The 24,489-nt window shown below is 41.6% G+C and overlaps 1 protein-coding gene across 3 annotated transcripts in view; it reads right to left on the bottom strand.

Moving 5' to 3' along the window:
• LOC112258104 (prolyl 4-hydroxylase subunit alpha-2) overlaps window positions 1-7,289 on the bottom strand; it is a 36,926-nt gene extending 29,637 nt beyond the window's left edge. For all 3 annotated transcript variants that reach the window (XM_042327044.1, XM_042327043.1, XM_042327042.1), the window contains exon 1: window positions 7,153-7,289. The gene's annotated coding sequence lies outside the window, so the exon portion shown is untranslated. The remainder of the gene's footprint in view (window positions 1-7,152) is intronic.
• Window positions 7,290-24,489: the final 17,200 nt, after the last annotated feature.

The following is a 24,489-nucleotide window of genomic DNA, read 5'->3' as shown; positions in this document are numbered from 1 at the left end:
ACAGTTAATAAAAGGCATACGTGCTCCATAGCCTACTGGGAGTGACTGGAATGGCAGCATAGCCTTTTGACCACACCAGCCCATGTTAACCGTGATGTTTGTTTCTTTAGTTTTAATGATCAGAATTTGTTTTGGTATAATCTTAACATTTTTTGTATCCAGAAGAACAACAAATAAATGGATTATCAAACTCTGGACATTGGGGAAATGTTAGTCTTCACGCATACAAATCCAATCTCCATTGTGGCTAAAGGATTAGAATGGAAATTGTATTGGGACAATTATATTGGACAATTTAGCCACTATTATTTTAATAATGAGAATGACTAATTACGATTTGACTTTTGTGATTAGGAATTTCATACTTTATTCTGTTATTTTTGTTATGGAGCAGACAAAAAAAACTGTCCAGTTAATATACCACTTTGTGGTTAAAGGATTTCCTGCCTCAGGCTCCTCAATTGCTCTGTCACCTGACCCATGACTATCTGTTCCCCTTCACCATTGTCAGTCATCCCACCTGTCTGGCTACACACACAGATTCCAAGAATCTTTCAATGGTCCACCTAGCTAGACGATGACTGAACCAAAGACAGGTGAAAAGGAAATGTAGGAGGAGAAGGAAGAATTGTCTCCACTGGAAGGGAGGAAAGATGAGGAAATAGCAGCTGAGGCTAAAGTCCTGGAAAGAATAAAAAAGATTCAGGAGCTAAGCCTAAAGCACCGAAGAAGGATTAATCCTCAACTACCAGCATCACCAGGAGAACCAGGCAACAAACGAGCAGACAACTATCAGGTTATTTGAAGGATTATGTGATGAAGTTTCTCCTACCAAAGGGCAAGCCCACTAAATCAACTGTTATTGGTTACATTCACATGGTAAGCAGATGTTATTGTGGGTGTAGTGAAACGCTTGTGTTTCTAGCTCCAACAGTGCAGTAATATCTAACAATTCACACAATACACACAAACCTAAAAGTATGGAATATATAAATATTAGTGGGAAAAAAACTGTTCCAGCTACAATAAATGCGGCCTAAGGCTATGTGGTTTCCAGTTTGCAGAAAGTCCAGTGAAGGTTTTTGAGGGCCGTTATGGTATCGGCTTGAGAGGGAATAAACGGGAATTCTTTTGGGAGGTAATATGGTTGGCAGTCCATTCTGAATACCTCTTCTCCGCCGCCAGCAGTGTTTTGGATCAGCCTCTGGAAACAGTTCAATTGTCCTGGGGGGAACGAACAAAGGATCCAATTCGGGAAAGTTGTATCCCCGTTCATAATGCTGGCGAGTTACCGCCGCTCTGATATCCAAACTATCTTTCCAGCCGTATGTAATAACACAAAACATTTCCTGGGCTAATAATGTAAGAATTAACACATAAAAAAATGAAATACTGCAAAGTTGCTTAGGAGCTAGAAGTAGAGCTGCCCTATCTGTCGGCAACATCTTGCCATCTCATCACGAAGGCTCAAAGCAGTGATGCATAAAACTGTTTGTTTCAGCCATCAAACATCCCGTCCAAGCTAAAGACCGGAAACCGCTTAGGAACAAGAGGGTGGTCTACTGGGAGAACCCATGGAAGAGGTAACTCCCACAGCACAGTTCGGCCAGCTCTCCAAGGTGGGGTCCGCTCAACCCTCAAGTCATGGGAAATCATTGAGGCACTTTAGATGGAGTGACTCAAGACGGAGTGAGAGTTTGACCAGTGGATATTCACAGACCGCTGTCCTACAAGAGAGAATGAAACTACTAGCTTTGGAGGAAATTGAGGAGGAACGATGTCACCTATTGGACGTGCAGGCCCGTAAAGCTATACAGGAACAGGAATTGTCAAAGACCTGGCACAGCAGCAGCATCAAGCAAGAACAAAATTGGAGGAGGCACGGATAGTCTCATCAGTCCTGGAGAGGAACAAACAGTTCAGAGGTGCCCAACCATCCTCTTCTGTCAATCACAACACGGGCTGTACTTCCACTACTCTGTGGGACAGAATGGTGACTACTGAAGAACCCTGAGCTTGCTGAAGTTCATAAACGGGAGATTCATAACCTTGTGAAGGCAGAATGTCACCAAAGTGACCGCTCATGAAGAGGGAAACGCACCCAGTGAATCCTGGTATCTCCCTCCCCATTGGTATTGCTGGATAATATGGTAAGTACCGATTTGTCTTCAACTGTTGATTCCAGGATGCTGGTCAAAGCCTAAATGACTGTCTGCTGCCTGGACCAACCTTTGGTCCTTTCTTGCTCGGTGTCCTTCTCCGGTTCTGGCAGGACTCCACAGACATCAGTGGAGACATCAAAGCCATGTTTATCTGATTTGTCTGCTGCCTTCCGACACCACACTGCTCCAGTTCATAGGGTGAGATATGGAACGAGACGCAGAGCCCACAATCTAAGAATGGCAAGTGCTAACATTTGGCACCACAAGCAGTCCTTGCTGTGCCATATACACTCTGCAGAGACACGCCTGGGAACACCCAGACAGTGACAAAGAAGTCTGGGACTCAGTGGAGAATGCCTTCTATGTGGATAACTGCTTACAGAGCCTCTCATCCACTGTTGAAGCAAAATCACTCCTCAACAAAGTCTGGAATCTCTTGTCCAAAGGGGGATTCGAGGCCTGACAGAGGGCAAGTAACACAGCAGAGGTTATCCAGCACCTCCCGCCACAAGCCAGGACAAGTAGCATTGAAGTATGGCTGTCACAGTCTGGCACCAACCCACAAGAACCCACTCTAGGTCTGAGATGGAGCTGCACACCGGATACAAGTGCCGCTCAGCCCTGAGCACCAAAATCCCCTCGGGTATATCTTGCCTTACACAGGGCCAAAGTCTTAGTCCGGGATCTGTGGCAGACCAACAGGGACTGGGATCAACCAATCCACCCAGCTGACCTAGTGGAAAGATGGATCTGTTGGGAAACAGTTGTCGGCGCTCTCCAAAGTCCAGATGCCAAGGTGTTATGTCCCACCCTATGATGACCAACTAGGTCCAAGCCAGGAACTTCATGTGTTCTGTGACACTTCAGAGCGGGATTATGGAGTGGTTTCCTATCTCTGAGTGGAGGATGATGCTGGCCAGACCCATGTCTCCTTTGTCATGGCCAGGGTCACACCCAAGAAGCAGTTGTCAATGACTATGCTGGAACCCTTTCTGGAGCCCAGTTGGCCTCCACCTTGCAAGCCGAGGTCACCTTGCCAATCCAAAGGGTCATCTACTAATTTGACCCCGATACTGACATGGCTCAAGTCAGAGTCCTACAGGTATAAGGTGTTTGTCGGAACTTTTGGAATTCAATGACTGGAGGTATGTTGATAGCTCAAACAATCGTGCTGATGACACCACTAGTGGTAAAACTCTCCAGGAACTGGCTCAACCCCATGGCCGGTTTCGCTTTGTCATTATGGAGTTCTGTGTGTAGATTGATGCATACTTTTTTTTCTCATCCATTCTAGAATAAGGCTGTAATTGTAGTTAAATGTGTAAAAAGTTGACCAATGGAAACACTTTCATGGGCATAGACAACACCGTTCAGTCAATAGTGTCTAACCCAGAGCTCTTCAACCCTGTTCCCGGAAAGCTACCCTCCTGTAGGTTTTCAATCCAACCCCAGTTATAAGCTGAATCAGGTTAGTTACGACCAGAAAATTATTAATATCAGGTGCGCTAAATTAGGGTTGGAATGAAACTTTTTGACACACCCATTCCTTTCAACACAGCCATTACTCCGAGACCAGTCCAGGACACAGCTACCTATACTCGAGCTTTGCTCCTAATGTGAGGCACTGAGGCTAGCTAGGTTAGTTAGCTAGTTACCTATACCGTTAGACTACAGTATATTTTAGTTATAGCAAACACAGCTAGCTAACTAGGTTAACTTTAATAGCTTGGTTTGTAGTGGTACTAGCATGTCCCATTGTGTTCGAAACAATCACCAAATTGTACTCTACAACACTGCCTAGTTTAAAAGATACCTTATATTGCTAGCTGCAGACAGCAAAACAACTCCTGGTCCAGCTGGTGCCTCTGCTTGCTGGTTTCGCAATTATTTTTCCTCGCTGTCTGAACTCCTTTTCAGTTTATTCCAGCTCAAATTAATTAGGCTGTATGTTCCTATGTGAAAGACAATCTAAAAATGTTTCGTCATCCAGCTTATCTTGGAAAGAGGAATCATCAGAAGCAGCCATTGTAGCTAATTATTTAGCAATCTCGGATAGACAGTACACAGTAACATAGCCTGCATTCGTGGGTGAGAACAAGGAAGTAGGTCTCCCATCAGGCTGTACAATTTCCCGTCTTTACAAAGCCAGGGGAAATTAGTAAACCTAGATATCCTGCAATGTCTTGGCAGATAGGAACATCGTCGAGACCAATGGCTCTATTGAACAAGGACAACAATATCTATTGTTGCCAACGTGACCGTGCAATCAGAGAAGCACAAAGGCCACAATAACTGTTACAAAACATACATAAGACAGCAGTCTCAATCAACCAAAGTGAGGTCCATACATAAATGGTTTGATAAGATCGGTGTGGAAGAACGTGACTGGTCTGCACAGAGCCGTGACCTCAACCCCATCGAACACATTTGGGGATGAATTGGAAAGCTGACTGCAAGCCAGGCCGGATCACCGTACATTAGTGCCCGACCTCACGAATGCTCTTGAAACTGAATGGAAGCAAGTCCGCACAGCAATGTTCCAACATCTAGTGAAAGCCTTCCCAGAAGAGTGGAAGCTGTTATAGCAGCAAAGTGGGAGGCCAACTCCAAAATAATGCCCTTGATTTTGGAATATATATAATTTGAAGAGTAGTCCAAATATCACACATGGCACTTTCCTATGGCCAGATATGGACTCATTCGATATCCAGAGATGTGCAACATTCTATTTTCCCTCTTCACGTTGACAAATATCCACTGTATATTCAAGATAAGAAGCTATATTGAGTCAAGATATGCATCTCTTGGCTGAGGTCCATATCTGGATCTTGCGATTCTTTTTGATATGCTGAAAATAAGTACGATTTCTGAATATTTTCTGAGTTTTCATCACATGCTCAATAATGACAAATATGAAATCCATATTTTTCTTTCATGAACATATCATTTTTGAATTCCCTCCGGATATCATACATGGTATGGCCGGATAAGGACTCATTAGATAGAGAAAATAAGATGTCCACATAGGTCTATATGTTGACAAGTACTAACAGTAGGCCTACGTAGCATATTTTCTCATGATTTGGATATGCTAAATAAGGACAATGTGATGTTTATTTGAGTTGAGGACATGCTCAATAATTTAACAAATATTAAATCCATATAAATCTTTCTGACACTATAATGTTTTATTCCCTATGGATAAAAATAGTCACTATTTACCCCAGCCACAAAATTCTAAACCCGGCTATTTCTAGAATTTCCCTTCTTACAATCTGATTTTAAACCTAACCTAAAGCACACTGTCAAGCTTATGCCAAACCTTAAATTAATGGGTTAACTAGCAGGGGTTGGTACCGGTTCAGGGAACAGAACCGAAAACCCGGAAAATAATTGTATTTTTCTAGGAACTGAAACTGAAACGAAAGGGATCCATACTGTTCTGAAACAGAACCGTTATTTTAGAAGCATGGGAACCGGTTAATAACGATATTTTACGTTCCAGGCATTTTTTTCTAGTGTTGGGATTGGAACTCTGGATTTGCTATGCTGCATTTGTTTAAATAGAAAAACCAGATGCGCTTTGGAAGTAGCAACTTGGATGAAATAGGTTGCCTTTTTGTGCCTTGTATAGCCTACTACTGAAAATGATGCAACGTATGCTCAGATGTCACCTTCATGTCAAGAAGTGCGATGTCACCTTCATGTCAAGAAGTGCGTTGATTTCCGGTGCCTGAACAACGTCCATCACACAAATTATTTTACATTTCATAAAATCAGATTTAGCCTATTTTCGATCAGACATACAATGATGAAACATTAAAATATCCATTATCCACATTATCCACATTGATTCATGTAAGGATATCTATTGAAATAAATCAGGTCAGGTAATGATTACAGATATGATACATTTCTGAAAATATGTGGATTCGTTCATGCCTGAGTATAAAGGCTTAGACATGTCAGCATGTTGACACATACCCTTTCCGGAGTTAGAATATTCTACTAATATGCATCAGGCGCGTGTCTTGAACCTATATCACTCCAAATCTCCCTGGATCCATTTGGTAGCAAGGATAATTCAAGTCCAGATTGGATGCATGTAGAAGCTGTCCCATTACAGAGAATATTCTAGCTCTGTATTATGAAATTAAGGACATGCTTATCTGGAGTACGTCTACTCCTTTCGTGTAATAAAATGTCAGAAAAATACTGATAAAGATATCCCAAAGGTATTGACCCTTTTCACTCAGTCTTCCCACTGGGCAAAAACTGGTTGAATCAAGGTTGTGTCCATGTCTTTCAACCAAAATTATCTATGTGATGTCATTGAACCAACATGGAAAACTGACTGGATTTGCAAAAAGTAATCAATGTAAGGGCATTTCATTTTTTTTTTCACATTGAATTCACGTTAGCTGACAACACATCTAGACGTTGAACTGACGTCTGCTACAGTACTTTACTCCGTTACAATGCCTGAGACGTCAGCCAAGACGGCGACTATTCTATAAATCCCCGTTTGAACACATCAGGGTCTTTCTTGTGAAAAAGTGTTTTGAAAAAAATAATATCATAAAAACAGTTGAGAGAAAGGTGACTGCCAATGTTACGTTCTAAATACATATTGCCTACCTACCCCTCAAAACCCTGAAGTTATAATGGAATTCTGTAATGTTGGCTAAACCTTCCAAAACTTTCTGTCAGTGTTGATATGTTGTTGCTGCAGCTACAGTTGCCAACAAGGCATGTAAAGCAAGCGAATGCGCAAAAAAAGAGCACGCCAGTATAGGGCCTACTCAATTCACGAGTTCATTAAATGATTTTGCTGAAATCTCAGGTTTAGCAACAAGAATGTCCAAAAAAAAGGGTCAGTTGTTATTGACAACAATAGGCCTACACATCATGTTACAGGAATTACATGCTGCGCTCCTCTGTGCAACACACATATTTAAAAATAGATATCCGTATGCATATGTACGCTTACCTTTTCGTTCCCTCGTGATTGTAAAATAATCCTACACCTTTAACAGTATGTGCAAATCTATTGTAGACGCCCGAGTTAGTGATCTGCAGAGATTTTCTCTCTGCCACGTACAGACCCTGGTCAAAAACCTTCTACAAAATGCGCACTTCATTCTGGGACCCCTCAGCTCAAACCGTTGTCTTTGCATTACAACAGTAGGCTAAATCAGAGCCATATATCTTGGCTACTGTTGGCAACCATATAATAAGGGCTACCATGTTGCACCTAGTAGGCAGATCCTTATTACCAAAGTTATGTATTATAAAACAGAAGGCCTACAGAGTGCATCAAACTACATTTTGACACTATCTGTGGACATGACTAAATTCCTATTGGAACTAGTCTGTACTTGACATTTCTCCGAAGCCAGTTAAACTGGAATATTCTGTACAGAATGAGTTCGACACGTCATGGAGGAAGAAATACATTTGGGTATATTATGTTACATGATGCAACCTTCACAAATGCATGATGCTCTCTGGACCGAATGTAATTACGGTAATATAATAATCAAATCAAATCAAATCAAATTGTATTAGTCACATGCCGCGGAATACCTTACAGTGAAACGCTAATTTACGAGCCCCTAACCAACAAAGCAGTTAAAAAAAAAATACGGATAAGAATGAGAAATAAAAGTAACAAATAATTAAAGAGCAGCAGTAAAAGAACAATAACGAGACTATATACAGAGGGATACACCCTTCTGCAAGTTTACAATTTTATATACAGTTGAAGTCGGGACTTTACATCCACTTAGGTTGGAGTCATTAAAACTCGTTTTTCAATCACTCCACAAATTTCTTGTTAACAAACTATATTTTTGGCAAGTCGGTTAGGACATCTACTTTGTGCATGACACAAGAAATGTATCCAACAATTGTTTACAGAGAGATTATTTCACTTATAATTCACTGTATCACAATTCCAGTGGGTCAGAAATGTACATACACATACACAATGGTCCAATTCACACACATATTTACAGACACTCTTCTTCAGAGGAACTGCATACACTTTCATAGTGGTCCCCGTGGGACTCGAACCCACAAACCTAGCGTTGCAAGCGCCATGCTCACAACTGTGTCACACAGGATTTATCTAGAAAATATCCATAGTTATTGCTACGGGCTCTGATCTGCCGGAGTCACTAAACACAAACACTTTGTTTATTAATTATGTCTGAGGGATGGAATATGCCCCTGGCTATCCATAAATTAAAATCACAATAAAACTGTGCCGCCTGGTTTGCTTAATATAAGGAATGTGAAATGATTTATACATTTACTTTTGATATTTAAGTATATTTTAGCAATTACATTTACTTTTGATACTAAGTATATTTTAAATCAAATACTTTGACTTTTACTCAACTGGTATTTTACTGTGTGACTTTCACTTTTACTTGAGTCATTTTCTATTAAGGTATGACAAAAGGGCACTTTTTCCACCACTGCATTGTAGGACTATAAAGGGCCAATCTCATAAGTCATTTGGTTAATGATGATTAATTGCTGACCCAGTCATGAAGTGATCAATTACAAAGGACGGATTCAGATTATGAGGTCAATTGTGTGTAGCCTGTATTCTTTTAAACCACAAGTCTACTGATCAATGTTGAATGAAAACCATAACGGAAAAAATGCAACACTGTTGATTAATTGTTTAATTTTTTATTGAACCTTTATTTAACTAGGCAAGTCAGTTCAGAACAAATTCTTATTTACAATGACAGCCTATCAGGGAACAGTGGGTTAACTGCCTTGTTCAGGGGCAGAACGACAGATTTTTACCTTGTCAGCTCAGGGATTCAATCCAGCAACCTTTCTGTTACTGGTCCAATGCTCTAACCACTAGGCCCCAAAAACCTGCTCACAAACTAGTAAACTGTTTGCAAAAGTATCATATTGACAATGACATTAGGCCTTATACATCAGTGCATGTTTATTACAAAAACCTGTAATAATCTACTGATCATAACCAATATGTACATTAATAATTAATAATTCAATGAATAAAATTTAAATGTTTATAAAACAGCTTATTTGAAAGGAGACTTTCAAATGAAGTATTACTAAGTTTAGGGTTCTTGTGCAGTTTAGGTTATTTCCTTATAAACATCTACATGGGATCTATACATAATTTACAACTGAAATAAAGATATGTTGTCTCCCCTGAATTACGTATAACCCTTTAAAAAGGGTTGTTGTCAAATAAACTCAGCAAAAAAGAAACAACCCTTTTTCAGGACCCGGTCTTTCAAAGATAATTCATAAAAATCCAAATAACTTCACAGATCTTCATTGTAAAGGGTTTAAACACTGTTTCCCATGCTTGATCAATGAACCATAAACAATTAATGAACATGTACCTGTGGAACGGTCGCTAAGACACTAACAGCTTACAGACGGTAGGCAATTATGGTCACAGTTATGAAAACTTATGACACTAAAGAGGACATTCTACTGACTCTGAAAAACAGCAAAAGAAAGATGCCCAGGGTCCCTGCTCATCTGCATGAACGTGCCTTAGGCATGCTTCAAGGAGGCATGAGGACTGCAGATGTGGCCAGGGCAATAAATTGCAATGTCTGTACTGTGAGACGCCTAAGACAGCGCTACAGGAAGACAGCTGATTGTTCTCGCAGTGGCAGACCACGTGTAACAACACCTGCACAGTATCGGTACATCCGAACATCACACCTGTGGGACAGGTACAGGATGGCAACGACAACTGCCCAAGTTACACCAGGAACGCACAATCCCTCCATCAGTGCTCAGACTGTCCGCAATAGGCTGAGAGAGGCTGGACTGAGAGCTTGCAGGCCTGTTGTAAGGCAGGTCCTCACCAGACATCACCGACAACTTCGCATATGTGCACAAACCCACAGTCGCTGGACTAGACAGAACTGGCAAAAAGTGCTCTTCACTGACAAGTCACGGTTTTGCCTCACCAGGGTGGATTGATGGTCGGATTTGCGTTTATCGTTGAAGGAATGAGCATTACACCGAGGCCTGTACTCTGGAGCTGGATCGATTTGGAGGTGGACGGTCCATCATGGTCTGGGGCAGTGTGTCACAGCATCATTGGACTGAGCTTGTTGTCATTGCAGGCAATCTCAATGCTGTGCATTACAGGGAAGACATCCTCCTCCCTCATGTGGTACCCTTCCTGCAGTCTCATCCTGACATGACCCTCTAGCATGACAATGCCACCAGCCATGCTGCTCGATCTGTGTGTGATTTCCTGCAAGACAGGAATGTCAGTGTTCTGCCATGGCCAGCGAAGAGCCCGGATCTCAATCACATTGAGCACCTCTGGGACCTGTTGGATTGGAAGGTGAGGGCTAGGGCCATTCCCCCCAGAAATGGGTAGGTAACAGTGGGGTAACATCTCACAGCAAGAACTGGCAAATCTGGTACAGTCCATGAGGAGGAGATGCTCTGCAGTACTTAATGCAGCTGGTGGCCACACCAGATACTGACTGTTACTTTTGATTTTGACCCCCCAACCCCTTTGATCAGGGACACATTATTCAATTTCTTGTTAGTCACGTGTCTGTGGAACTTGTTCAGTTTATGTCTCAGTTGTTGAATGTTGTTATGTTCATACAAATATTTACACATGTTAAGTTTGCTGATAATAAACGCAGTTGACAGTGAGAGAACATTTCTTTTTTTGCTGAGTTTACTATCCTTATCTATGGACATGTCAAACTGATATATTCACTATTATTTATTTTATTCCTCTCTTCAATAGTTCACCAGACTTAAGGGGTCATGTTCCGTTTTTGAGAGAAATACATTATCTTTGCCATGTTCTGTGTCCAGTAGGCGTCACTTTGGTTCCTCTGAGTGCATCCTCCTTAGCTGTAACCTCATTTAGTAGGCGTAAAAAGACAGCAGCGTTGTACTCCAGCAGAGGGCATATTGTTCTCACCGCTAGCTCAGGATGATATCAGACAGTCAATGTTTTATGACAGTAGATGTCTTAAAATCTTTCCTTTGTGTTTCCATGATTTGATAGATGTAATTCAGTGTTTACCCCAGATTATTTTCCAGGCAGGGCAAAGATCCCCAAAGCAACAGCCAGAACTGCTGGCACCAAAACTGTCAATTGAAACCAGTTGACCACAGTGGATGCTTTGCTAGATTGCACTGTAAGATTTACCTTACCTTTCATCAAAGTTAATCAAAGTACCACAATCTCTTCCTGTCCAACAGTAATAACTGAGGGGCAGAATAAAGTACAGCTATATAGCAGTATCTCCCCACACAGAATCAGGCCATTATTCATTTATGTCCATTAGGTGTCAGCAATGTTCTTTGTATGAGAGAAGACTTATACCTGAAATGGTCAGTCATCTCTCAAGTTAAGGACCATGTTCTTTCCCAACTGTAGTGGGACTAAAGCTTTCCATCGTGGTATTGGTTATTTACTTTTAGTTGTTTTTTATGCGTAACGTAGGCTATATAGTATGAGTTGTAATCTGTGTCAGTGTGATTGTATTGAGCTGTTAACAAGTAACATATTTGTAATAATTTATTTACATAAGGCCTCGCCTTTCGGGCTCTCTCAATGTGCCGACGTACTATGAATCACAGCTCGTTGAAACAGTTGTCAAATTTATTCTAGCTAAACACAAAAGGTGTTCAGTCACCTCTGTTGGATTTGAACATGCCTTTGGGCATTTATTTTTACACCTGAGCAGAGGCACTGAAAGCTCTGAGACGTGGTGAATGCATGGTATGTCACGCATAGTGACATACAGAAACCAATTACCATAGGGACGTGAATGTAGAGAATCGAGACTGTGGAATGTGTCAAAGCTGATTGATATAGTATGTTCCATCATCTGATGATGATGCCTTTGTCTACTTTGGCATCTGGTAGCAGAGTACTGTGCATATGGTGACAGAATTTGCTCGAAAAGTGGCATCCCTTCCACCCATTCATTTATACTTAAGTTAAGTTTTTCCAGATGTGCAAATGGTTCCAGACGCTGGTTTTTCTTGAGTTTGCCTGGTTAGTCATGCACAAGCAAGGCCAAAAGGTCAAAGACGCACTCTGCTACAGAGTCAGGAATGATGATTGAGGAGGGACACACAGACAGCATCAGGTTTCAGCCACTGTAATCAACTTTCATCAGTTGAACTGAAGGTACTCGAAGGTATGTATACCTCTACTACTCCAGCACCATTTCTCCAGAGCTGATTGTTCTGCCTTGGCCTCCAGAACACAGAACAAAACAGAAAAACAAAAGGCAGGGAACAGGGAGATTTAGGCTGGGGAATTAGTGTGTCCAGGTGCCCAGCCATGGAATGACTCAAGGGCGATCCCTCAAAGAGGAGGATCGGGTTACAAGCTGCGCCAGTCATCACAGCCAAAATGAGCTCCCTGGGGAAATAAGTGACAGTGGTGTTCACACTCTCTCTCCGGCAATAGGGCTAATAGTTTTGTTGTTGACGTTGAGCTGGTTGATTCCTTCAATCAATTGGTGAAATCACTCATTGGCAGATAAATAAAGTAAGATTTCTGTGAATGTGTTCATATGGTGAGCAGACTTTTCTGGTCCTGATGCTAGTACTTTTATCTGAAGTACTTATTTCTGGAGTGTTTGCGTGTGTGTGTGTGTGTGTGTGTGTGTGTGTGTGTGTGTGTGTGTGTGTGTGTGTGTGTGTGTGTGTGTGTCACTTGAGTACGCCTCACTGCAAATCAATTTGTGTGTGTGTGTCACTTGAGTAACGGCCCTGTCACACAAGCATCCCTTACTGTTCAACATATCACTGAGTTACGGCTTCACTAATATTGACTCAGTTCTTTCCTGAAAGGACATGTAGCTAAACCAGATGTAGAAGCAGGTTGCCACCCATTACCGTGGTGAGGTACGGGTGAAAACAAGGGGAAAGGCTTGTCCTTATACCAGAATAACCACTGTGCACTGACCCAGGTCAGAGAAGAAGCTTCCAGTAGGGAGCAGCTCTCAGAACCAAGCCTCTAATTCAAAAGCCTCTAATGAAAATGTTCCCGAAGTGGTTTATAGTGGTAAGAACACCTAAGGCAGAGGACCCAAGAATAAGAACATATGCTTTAAATAAGACAACCTAAAGAGACTCTGGAGGGCCACTCAAGTCCAGCTGGGGTGCGTGCACTAAACGCTAGTACCACACAAGGATTGGAAACCACCCTTCTGGCATCCCCAGAAGTCCCCACAGCAATATAAACAATGAATGAGAAAGACAGATTGACAGGCACTGCTGAACAACTGCTTTTCTTTCTGGCTAGCGTATGGATAATGGCAAAAATCTTGACCTTCGGTTTGGGGCAGGCACTTTTACCTTCAAATTACATCTACGGTATGTGGCTATTCTCTTTTGGAACGAGTGCTTGACTAGCAACACTCAGGGAGTAATAGAAAAATATACTTCCTGAGACATGTGCTGTAGTAATCAGCAGCCAAGAGAAGGCATGGGCAGCCTTTCAAAGAGGAGCTTAGAGAGGGAATCCAGACCCCCAGGTCTTCTGTGCATTTCACTCTTAATCGTATTTGACTACTTAAGGCCAGAAACCATGTGTAACCACAACCTGATATAAAAAGCCAATGTAGTTCCTTCCTGAGTGAAAGATTCTACAACTCGGTACAAAACCCTTAAGGCCTGCCACTCAGAACAAACATGCAATTGTAATACGTTAAATGACTAGCCAATTCTACGATACCCAAGCCAGCACACTGCAAATTGAAGGGAAATAAACATTTCAGAGATATTGTTTTGGGCTTTTGTTTCATTGGCTACCTAATATGAAACATACCAAGACATGTTATGTCATACCTACATGAATAAAATATGTAAAGTACTGTACCTGAGAGAATAAGCAGAACGTAATGGCAAACATTTGTGCACCTATAATTACATTTCCTTTTGATGCAGTAGCGGAGATTAGATTTCCACAGATATTGAATATAGCATTTCACCAAAGGGTTAGACGAGGACGGTACAGTGGACAGATTTTTGAAGCTCATCTGTTGGAATCTCTGAAGTTGGCCATAAAAGGTTGTTGAGGACGTCTCTCACTAAAGATCAACTCACTGATGTTCCTTGACAGAGGAATGCAGCTTAACGAGATGGAAAAACAGCCGATAGTCTGGAAGTAATTATGCAAAGAAGGTGAAGGCATTGTCCTGCAAACTTCCCCTAAAGCAACAAAAGTCCTTCCATAACTGGAGCCTGAAGCCACAAATAAGGTACACAGCTGCATACCCCAGTCAAAGATACCTTTGGCCTGTGTCCTAAATGGCACCCTATTCCCTATAATTATAGTGAAATATTTTTGTGCAGAGCTCTACTTTTGTACTGCACAACATAGGGAATAGGATGCCATTTGGGGCGCAGCCTTTGAGTAGTTCTACCACCCATACCCAAACACATGGCAGAAGGAACCAACAACAAACTGGAGACAAGCTGAGCACCAGCAAACAAACAAACAAACCCATTGAGTCTGGAGAGCATCAGTGAAAGGCTAGCGGCTCACAATGGACAACGTGTGGGGGGGGAAGATGTCTCAATGAGGGAGAATGATTGCCCAAACCACATTAAATAACAAACAGTGCATCCTTTCTTTCTCTGTCCTCTGTTCTCTCTATTTAGAAGTGAACGTACTTGTGGTAACCTACAGAACAAAATTAGGCCACTAGCAAGGTACAGTTAATTCCTCTGAAGCACAGTTGGTACTCGTAACATAGTAAATGTAAATCCGGGACACAATTAGCATGGTATGTTACATTTCATATGGTTTGTGGATGTCCATCATCCATTTCGTACGATATGTTACAAATGACAATTCGTACAATATGTTACAAATGACAATTCATGCAATATATTGCAAATATTAAATATTAGATTTTTTAATATAATATTATATATATATATATTATATTAATATTCAATATTCAAAACGTATGATAAGTTACAAATTCCAACATGTATTTGGTCAGTTGGCTAATGCTAATATTAGCTAAATGGTTAACGTTAGCAATTCTAGGGTTTAGGGTTAGGGGTTAAGGTTAGAGTTACATTTAGAGTTAGAAGTTAGGTTAAAGGGTTAAAGGTTAGGGGAATGGCTAGCTAACATGATAAGTAGTTAAATATACTGTGTCTATAAAATGTATATAGTATGTATAAGCCGGAAGTAGAAGCCTAATTGATGTTGTCCATTAGTTTACTCTAATTATAGGAGGGATGATACGGTTAGGGGAAAATGATAAAGGAAAAAAATGATATATATATATATATATATATATATATATACACACTGAACAAAATATGAACAAAATATAAACGCAACTTGCAACAATTTCAAAGATTTTACTGAGTTACAGTTCATATAAAGAAATCGGTCAATGGAAATACATTTATTTGGGACATTTTCAGCTTCCATGAATGTGTACAGATCCTGGCAAAATGGGGCCATGCATTATCATGCTGAAACATGAGGTGATGGCAGAGGATGAATGGCACGACAATGGGACTCAGGATCTCTTTATGGCATATCTGTGCATTCAAATTGCAATCGATAAAATGTAATTGTGTTAGTTGTCCGTAGTTTGTGCCTGCCCATACCATAACCCCCCTAACACCATGGAGCACTCTGTTCACAACATCAGCTAACCTCTCGCCCACACAACGCCATACACACTGTCTGCAAACTGCCCAGTACAGTTGAACCTGAGATTCATCTGTGAAGACCACACTTCTTCAACGAGCCAGCAGCCACCGAAGGTAAGCATTTGCTTACTGAAGTCGGTTACGACGCCGAACTGCAGTCAGGTCAAGACCCGGATGAGGATGATGAGCATACAGATGACATTCCCTGAGACGGTTTTTGACAGTTTGTGGAGAAATTAATCGGTTGTACAAACCCACAGTTTCATCAGCTGTCCAGTTGGCTGGTCTCAGACAATCCCGCAGGTGAAGAAATTGGACGTGGAGGTCCTGGGCTGGCGTGGTTATACGTGGTCTGCAGTTGTGAGGCCGTGTGGACATACGGGTATAGAAATTAACATTCCATTTTCTGCACATTTTAGAGTGGCCTTTTATTGACTGTGGCACATGGTGCACCTGTGTAATGATAATGCTGTTTACTCAGCTTCTTGATGTGCCACACCTGTCAGGTGGAAACATTATCTTGGCAAAGGTGAAATGCTCACTGACAGGGATGTAAAGAGATTTGTGCACAAAATTTGAGAGAAATAAACTTTTTGTGAGTCTGGAAATGTTCCACGCCTCCTCAGTAAAAGTTCCAAGATTCTCTGGTCTGATTAAACAAAGATTGAACTATTTGGCTTGAATGCAAAGCGTCACGTCTGGAGAAAACCTGGCACCATCCCTACGGTGACGCATGGTGGTGGCAGCATCATGCTGTGGGTATGTTTTTACTGTATATCTGAGTGCCTTCGGGAAGTATTCAGACCCCTTGACTTTCACACATTTTGTTACGTTACAACCGTATTCTAAAATGGATTAAATAAAAAAATATCCTCAGCAATCTACACACAATACCCCATAATGACAAAGTGAAAACATAAAAAAATGAAATACCTTACTTACATAAGTATTCAGACCCTTTGCTATTAGTCTCAAAATTTAGCTCAGGTGCATCCTGTTTCCATTGATCATCCTTGATGTGTTTCTACAACTTGATTGGAGTCCACCTGTGGTCAATTCAATTGACTGGACATGATTTGGAACGGCACACACCTGTCTATATAAGGTCCCACAGTTGACAGAGCATATCAGAGCAAAAACCAAGCCATGAGGTCAAAGGAATTGTCCGTAGAGCCCAGAGACAGGATTGTGTCAAGGCACAGATCTGGGGCAGGGTACCAAAAAATATCTGCAGCATTGAAGGTCCCAAAGAACACATTGGCCTCCATCATTCTTAAATGGAAGAAGTTTGGAACCACCAAGACTCTTCCTAGAGCTGGCTGCCCGGCTAAACTGAGCAATCAGGGGAGAAGGGCCTTGGTCAGGTGACCAAGGAAGGGCCTTGGTCAGGTGATCAGGTGACCATTAACCCGACCATTAACCCCATTAACCCATTAATCCGACCCATTAACCCAACAGAGCTTTAGAATTTATCTGTGGAGATGGGAGAAACTTCCAGAAGGACAACCATCTCTGCAGCACGCCACCAATCAGGCCTTTATGGTAGAGTGGCCAGACGGAAGCCACTCCTCAGTAAAAGTTCCAAGATTCTCTGGTCTGATTTAAACAAAGATTGAACTATTTGGCTTGAATGCCAAGCGTCACGCCTGGAGAAAACCTGGCACCATCCCTTCGGTGAAGCATGGTGGTGGCAGCATCATGCTGTGGGTATGTTTTTCAGCTGCAGGGACTGGGAGACTAGTCATGATCAAGGCAAAGATTAATGGAGCGAAGTACAGAGAGACCATTGATGAAAACCTGCTCCAGAGCGCTCAGGACCTAAGACTGGAGAGAAAGTTCACCTTCCAACAGGACAACGACCCTAAGCACACAGCCAAGACAACTAAGCAGTGGCTTTTCGACGAGTCTCTGAATGTCCTTGAGTGGCCTAGCCAGAGCCCGGACTTGAACCCGATCGAACATCTCATTAGAGACCTGAAAAAGCTGAGCAGCGACTCTCCCCATCCAACGTGTCGGAGCTTTAGAAGATCTGCAGAGAAGAATTGGAGAAACTCCAAAAATACAGGTGTGCCAAGCTGGTATTGTAGCATCATACCCAAGAAGACTCGAGGCTGTAAATGCTGCCAAACGTGCTTCAACATTAGTACTGAGTAAAGGGGCCGAATACTTATGTACATGTGACATTTCAGTTGTTTATTTTTTTATACATTTGCAAAAAAATCTATTAACCTGTTTTTGATTTGTCTTTATGGGGAATTGTGTGTAGATTGATGAGGGGGAAAAAACTATGTAATCAATTTTAGAATAATGCTGTAATGTAACAAAATGTTGAAAAGTCAAAGGGTCTGAATACTTTCAGAAGTCATATATTTACAAAAAACATGTATGAGGAATGATGCAGACAAATACATTTGTAAAGCCACAATCTGCAATATTTTAGCTGTTCTACCCCTAAATATTTGTTTTTAAATCAAATTAAAATGTGCTAAGTAGTTGCAAAGTAGCATTTAGTTGCAGAAGGTATCCGTGATGAGATTTTAATCAGGAACCTTTGGATTACTAGACATTCTCATTATTCGCCTACCCATCCACCTTGACCAACCACCCTACTTTTATTTTTGTGGAGAAGTAACCTTCTGTCTTATGTAACCACATCAAACATAACATATCATACTAATTTGAGTGTCCCATATGTACGTTTACTATGTTACGTGTAGTTTATGAGACCAGGCTCGTCAGTGAGGCAGGTACAGCATCCCAAAAAATGGATTGTGGAAATAAAAACCAGACACCAGCCATTTCCTGTATGTGTGTAACTTTGGCAGACCCTTTGTTCCTTTCTCAACAGGTGCTGTTTGTCCTTTCTGAGGAAGACTAGACCAAAGGCTTGGGCATGGGGAGGATGAATGCCTCCTCCTTGGGATAGCTATTGTTGACCGTGGCTCCTCGGCTGGAGCCTGCCCTGTGTTATCGGAGTATAGAGAGGGACACTAGGATAAACAGAGAGACAGTGCTTTTTTTCAGCCTCACAGTTGTTGTTTTTTTCTCCTTGTTTCAAACGCTCTCAATTGCTTTGTCTTTGAAAGTAGGCCGGTGATTTCACAGATGTTTTTTAAAATATATCTGGGAGAAAAACAAACCTTGTAACCGTGATTGGCTAACACCAAACTCCTTGTCTAAACAGGGACCCCTCGCTGGTTTAACTAGTCCTTTCCCTGCTGTTCTGTTCCCTCTCCTTCAACTGCTCTTTTAAATGTGGCAGCTGTTGAAGTCCGGCTGTATTTAATCCAGTGTTGTAGACCAGGTTTCTGCTGATTTCCCATCAAAGGTATGCTCTCACATTATGGACAAAGCTAAAGCTACTGTACCAGCCATTCGTAAACACACACCTCCGGTGGGAAAGACATGACCTGAGGGGAAGTCACTACTAGCTAACTACCTCTGTTATGGCTGGGCCTTGAAAGTAACATGACTCCTGTTTGAGGACATTGTCCTGCTCTCCTCTCATAGGTGAAGAGCTCTCACTCTCAATGAAAGACCGTGATCCTGCCTGGCCTTCCTGCTAAGTCTACCGTATATAATTGCCTATCTCAAATGCAGGACTAGACTTGTGTCCTGCTGTCCTGTCCTGTGTCCTGTGTGGGTGGGCACTTCACTTTAGACTGGTTAAGATGTAGCTGAGTCTGGCTGACTCTACTGTGACAACTGTTATCCCACTTCCATTCTAACTCTGCTTTGTCAGTTGCTTTGTTAGTTGTGGATTGTTGGGGTGATTTAAAGGGGAGGGGACTAATGATGCGTGGGTTGGGCGGGTTTAAGGTCATGAAATACTGTGTGGATGAAGGGCAGGTGGGTGGCTGGCATTAAAAATCCATAAATGTATAATGTTATGCAATTCATACCTTTGCATTGAGGTTTTTCTTTCATAATGTGTACAGTATCTGCCATTAGTGCATAGCCTAAACCTAAACTTTAGGGCAGGGTTCGCCAACTGTCGCATATTTTATTTGGCCCCCCATGTTTTCTGAGCAAAAAATAAATAAATAATAATAATTAAATTATTGCGGAAGAAATCCACCTTTTTGAGCTGAAAGACGATGGCCAGAGCTTACCCATTAACTCAAATGGTACTCACATAACTTTCATTAGCTGGCTAAGTTTAGCATGCTAGCTAGTTACACTATAACTGTCAGTTTGTGCTCTATTTGTTGTTATTTCTCTGCTACGTGTAGAATTCACCCCAACATTCCCACCCCCAATTCCTGAATATGTATTTGCAGCCTGCGTCAGTCTTTGAGGTGGAACCTAAACAAGAATTTCCGCTCTAGGACAAGGATTTGACTTGAAATAGGAATTACTTGAACGTCCTCCGAGGTGGGCCTTTAAATGAAATAGTTGCCTAACTACAATCTGGACACTGACTGGACACTGACTCTCACTGATATAATATCAACTACTACAGAATTAAGCATTTCTTGCAGTAAAATTATATCCCAAATGTACATTTTGACTCAGGAACAGGAGTGGAGAAATATTATTTATTTATTTCAGCATATTGAGAGAATTAATGAGCAGTTAGGTGGCAGCCTGTAAAGGTGGTGGTGATATCTTTATCAGTGTCATAAAAGCTGATAGTATTTCAACCATATAAAATATGCATCCAAGCCAAACTCAAATCTTACCATAAACATGTTGGGTCGTTTTAACAGCTTTTAGTTTCCTTAAAACCCGTCAAGCTGATACTGATACCATTTGGAAATTTTGCACTGAAAATATTTAAATATATATATATATATATATATATATATATATATATATTATTGCATTTTCTCGCCGGTCCCTAAATGTGTTTGTGGTGTAAGAGAAGCAGAGATGAAAAAGGAAAGAACTTTACAGATCTCAACCGGATTGAAGCATTCATTCTATCAATTTCTGACATTATTCTGGTGATTATGGGTTTATTTAGTCTTCTAGGGCAACAAGTAATGACAGAAGTGAAGCTGCATGTAACTAATTATAGACAAGTTGACTAACAAATAGCCTACCAAAATAACGGACATTTTCAGCAGAAACATAGGCCTGTCTAAAAGGCCTGACTGTAGCTTATAGCGCGTTTTCTTTTTGCGGGTTAGGGTCGGGTACGGTCCTCAGTTTTACACTTTATCACATATAGTCAGGTGGTTGCAGCTGGGTTATTAGCAATTGCAGTCGGGTGCGGGTGAACAAACCAGCCAGGTCACCCATGATACAAATCAGTATTCGAAGTCCATCCATGTCTGAGGACATCGGGAGATTACATGGAAACTGGTCACTAGGGGCAACAGTGAGCACTGTAACTTTAAAGTAGGTTTCGGTTTTGCACGAACATCATGGATCGGGGTGGCAAATGTACATAAGCATGTACATAAGGGTTGCAGGTTCAATCCAGCAACAGAAATTTGTTTTTGAGATTTTAGTTTTAAGCCTCTCTCAACCCTTAACCTTTACCAGTCGGAGTTAATGACTAACCGTAAGATTTCGGACTTAAAAGGGAATTTTACTCTGGCTCTGCCACGGCATATAGAGATTACTATATTGTCAACCTTAACGTTCTTATCATAAACATCACAATCTAGAACAAGCACATTTTCAATTCACTGGTAGGATCATGAAGTTTCGACTCCATTTTTGAAATCTTTATTTAACTAGGCAAGTCACTGTTCCTAGGCCGTCATTGAAAATAAGAATTTGTTCTTAACTGACTTGCCTAGTTAAATAAAGGTCAAATAAAATGTAAAAAAAGACACACAAGTACAGAGAACTGTAGCTACAGATTGTTACACCAGAAAATGTGATTTACACAAAGATATTTGCTGACACCTTGTCTATTTCAAGTCTTCTCTCATTGATCAAGACAGGTGGGTGTCCACCCCCAACGTACTGCATGTCATGATGACAGAGACCTGTCTCAATCATTGAGCCAGAAGACTTGAAATAGACACGATGGCGGCGCACGTATTGTTGGATTACCTTATGGAGCAAAAATTGTATTTTATTTTAATAATGGATCCTTCTCTAAATTAAAATTGACCACCTGCAACTGGACACTGACATTTAATGACACTCCTGTTTCCTCAAATCGAGGACTAAGACGGCATCGCTAAGGTAGGTCGAAAATGATCTGGTGTTACACCAAACAGTACCTATCCTGTAACTCCCAGTAATGGATACCAAAATTCTTAGATGAACTCAAATGATCTGGTGTAATAATCTGTAGCTAATAGAACAGGTGGTCCGCAGATGATTGAAGAGGTGGTCATGATGCAATTGCCATTCCAAAGAAACATACAGTCAGTTCAGGGAAAACTTGTAAAGCTGTGGGAGGAGTGTTGTCATGATCAAACTGCCATTCAGCTACTCACGAGTCTTCTGCTTGAAATCCAGCATAATGTCTAATCCCTCGAGATGGATACAGTTCACGGGATACAGTTCTGCTACAATGACACATGCAGGAATAGAATCCACTCCAGGAAGAAGCCCAGGCAACACACGGTATTGTCAAACAAAAGTATACTATATTGCACAGTTTGATCAACAGTTGAACCTTGCCAGCCTAACATCAACATTAGAGTAGACTAGTTGAACATGCATACATGTGCACAGGCACAGAGATTACATTTACAACAATATCTAGCCTAATATATATAAATGTGGCATAATCCTCAACTTTTGCACAGTGACCAGACCGTACAAATGAGCCTAGGTAGGTAGGCACAGTACATGTTTTCTAACAAGTTACAATTGCAAGTGGTGGCCTATAACAAGTTAGCAGGCGCCAGGTTAACTAGTTAGCTAACTCCAGTCAGGTGCTAACGTTTGCTGGTTAACCTAACTTTAGGTGGCTGGTTGTAATGTTGTAGCTTGCTGTTTAATAGCTAACCATATCTATGACTAAAAACAAAAGAGGTTTCATTTTTTTCGCATAGATATGGCTATCGGTAGTTGATTAGATAGCTAATTTAGTTATCTACCTTGCTAGCTACCTAGCTAGCTAAGTTAGCAAACAGAAAAATCATTAGATTTTCCCCCACTGCAACACAGTAGCATTTTAGCCAGTAATACACAATATGAGTTTCAGTAGATAAACTAAAGCTAGCTAGGTGTTTTGCAGGAAAAAATAACTTACTTTGCTAGGCACCATATTTGTCATCTGCCCTTTTGGTGCTGGCATCGACTGTAGCTGAGCTTCTAATGTTGGCTAAATCCAACTCTTGTTTAGAATCCTCTTCGCTATATTCCAGTTGAAACATGTATGGTTGAATGTGTCCAAGTAAACTCAGCATAAAAAGAAATGTCCTCTCACTGTCAACTGCGTTTATTTTCAGCAAACTTAACATGTGAAAATATTTGTATGAACATAGCAACATTCAACAACTGAGACATAAACTGAACAAGTTCCACAGACATGTGGCTAACAGAAATGTAATAATATGTCCCTGAACAAGGGGGGGGGGGTCAAAATCAAAAGTAACAGTCAGTATCTGGTGTGGCCACAAGCTGCATTAAGTACTGCAGTGCATCTCCTCCTCATGGACTGCACCAGATTTGCCAGTTCTTGCTGTGAGATGTTACCCCACTCTTCCACCAAGGCACCTGTAAGTTCCCAGACATTTCTGGGGGGGAATGGCCCTAGCTCTCACCCTCCGATCCAACAGGTCCTAGACGCGCTCAATGGGATTGAGATCTGCGCTCTACGCTGGCCATGGCAGAACACTGACATTCCTATCTTGTAGGAAATCACACAAAGAACGAGTAGTATGGCTGGTAGCATTGTCATGTTGGAGGGTCATGTCAGGATGAGCCTGCAGGAAGGGTACCACATGAGGGAGGAGGATGTCTTCAATGTAACGCACAGCGTTGAGATTGCCTGCAATGACAACAAGCTCAGTCCGATGATGCTGTGACACACCGCCCCAGACCATGACGGACCCTCCACCTCCAAATCAATCCCACTCCAGAGTACAGGCCTCGGTGTAACGCTCATTCCTTCGACGATAAATGCGCATCCGACCATCACCCCTGGTGAGACAAAACCACGACTCGTCAGTCCAGCGATTGTGGGTTTGTGCCCATATGCGACGTTGTTGCCGGTGATGTCTGCTGAGGACCTTCCTTACAACAGGCCTACAAGCCCTCAGTCCAGCCTCTCTCAGCCTATTGCGGACAGTCTGACCACTGATGGAGGGATTGTGCATTCCTGGTGTAACTCGGGCAGTTGTCGTTGCCATCTTGTACCTGTCCCACATGTGTGATGTTCGGATGTACCGATCCTGTACAGGTGTTGTTACACATGGTCTGCCACTGTGAGAACGATCAGTACAGACATTGCAATTTATTGCCCTGGCCACATCTGCAGTCCTCATGCCTCCTTGAAGCATGCCTAAGGCACGTTCACGCAGATGACCAGGGACCCTGGGTACCTTTGTTTTGGTGTTTTTCAGAGTCAGTAGAAAGGCTTCTTTAGTGTCCTAAGATTTCATAACTGTAACCTTAATTGCCTACTGTCTGTAAACTGTTTGTGTCTTAACGACCGTTCCACGTGTGCACGTTCAATAATTGTTTATGGTTTATTTAACAAGCATGGGAAACAGTATTT

Source organism: Oncorhynchus tshawytscha, linkage group LG09, assembly GCF_018296145.1.
Source record: "Oncorhynchus tshawytscha isolate Ot180627B linkage group LG09, Otsh_v2.0, whole genome shotgun sequence".
NCBI classification, from domain to species: domain Eukaryota; kingdom Metazoa; phylum Chordata; class Actinopteri; order Salmoniformes; family Salmonidae; genus Oncorhynchus; species Oncorhynchus tshawytscha.
Note: the sequence above shows the minus strand (reverse complement) of the source record. Positions and strands in the feature narration are given on the sequence as shown.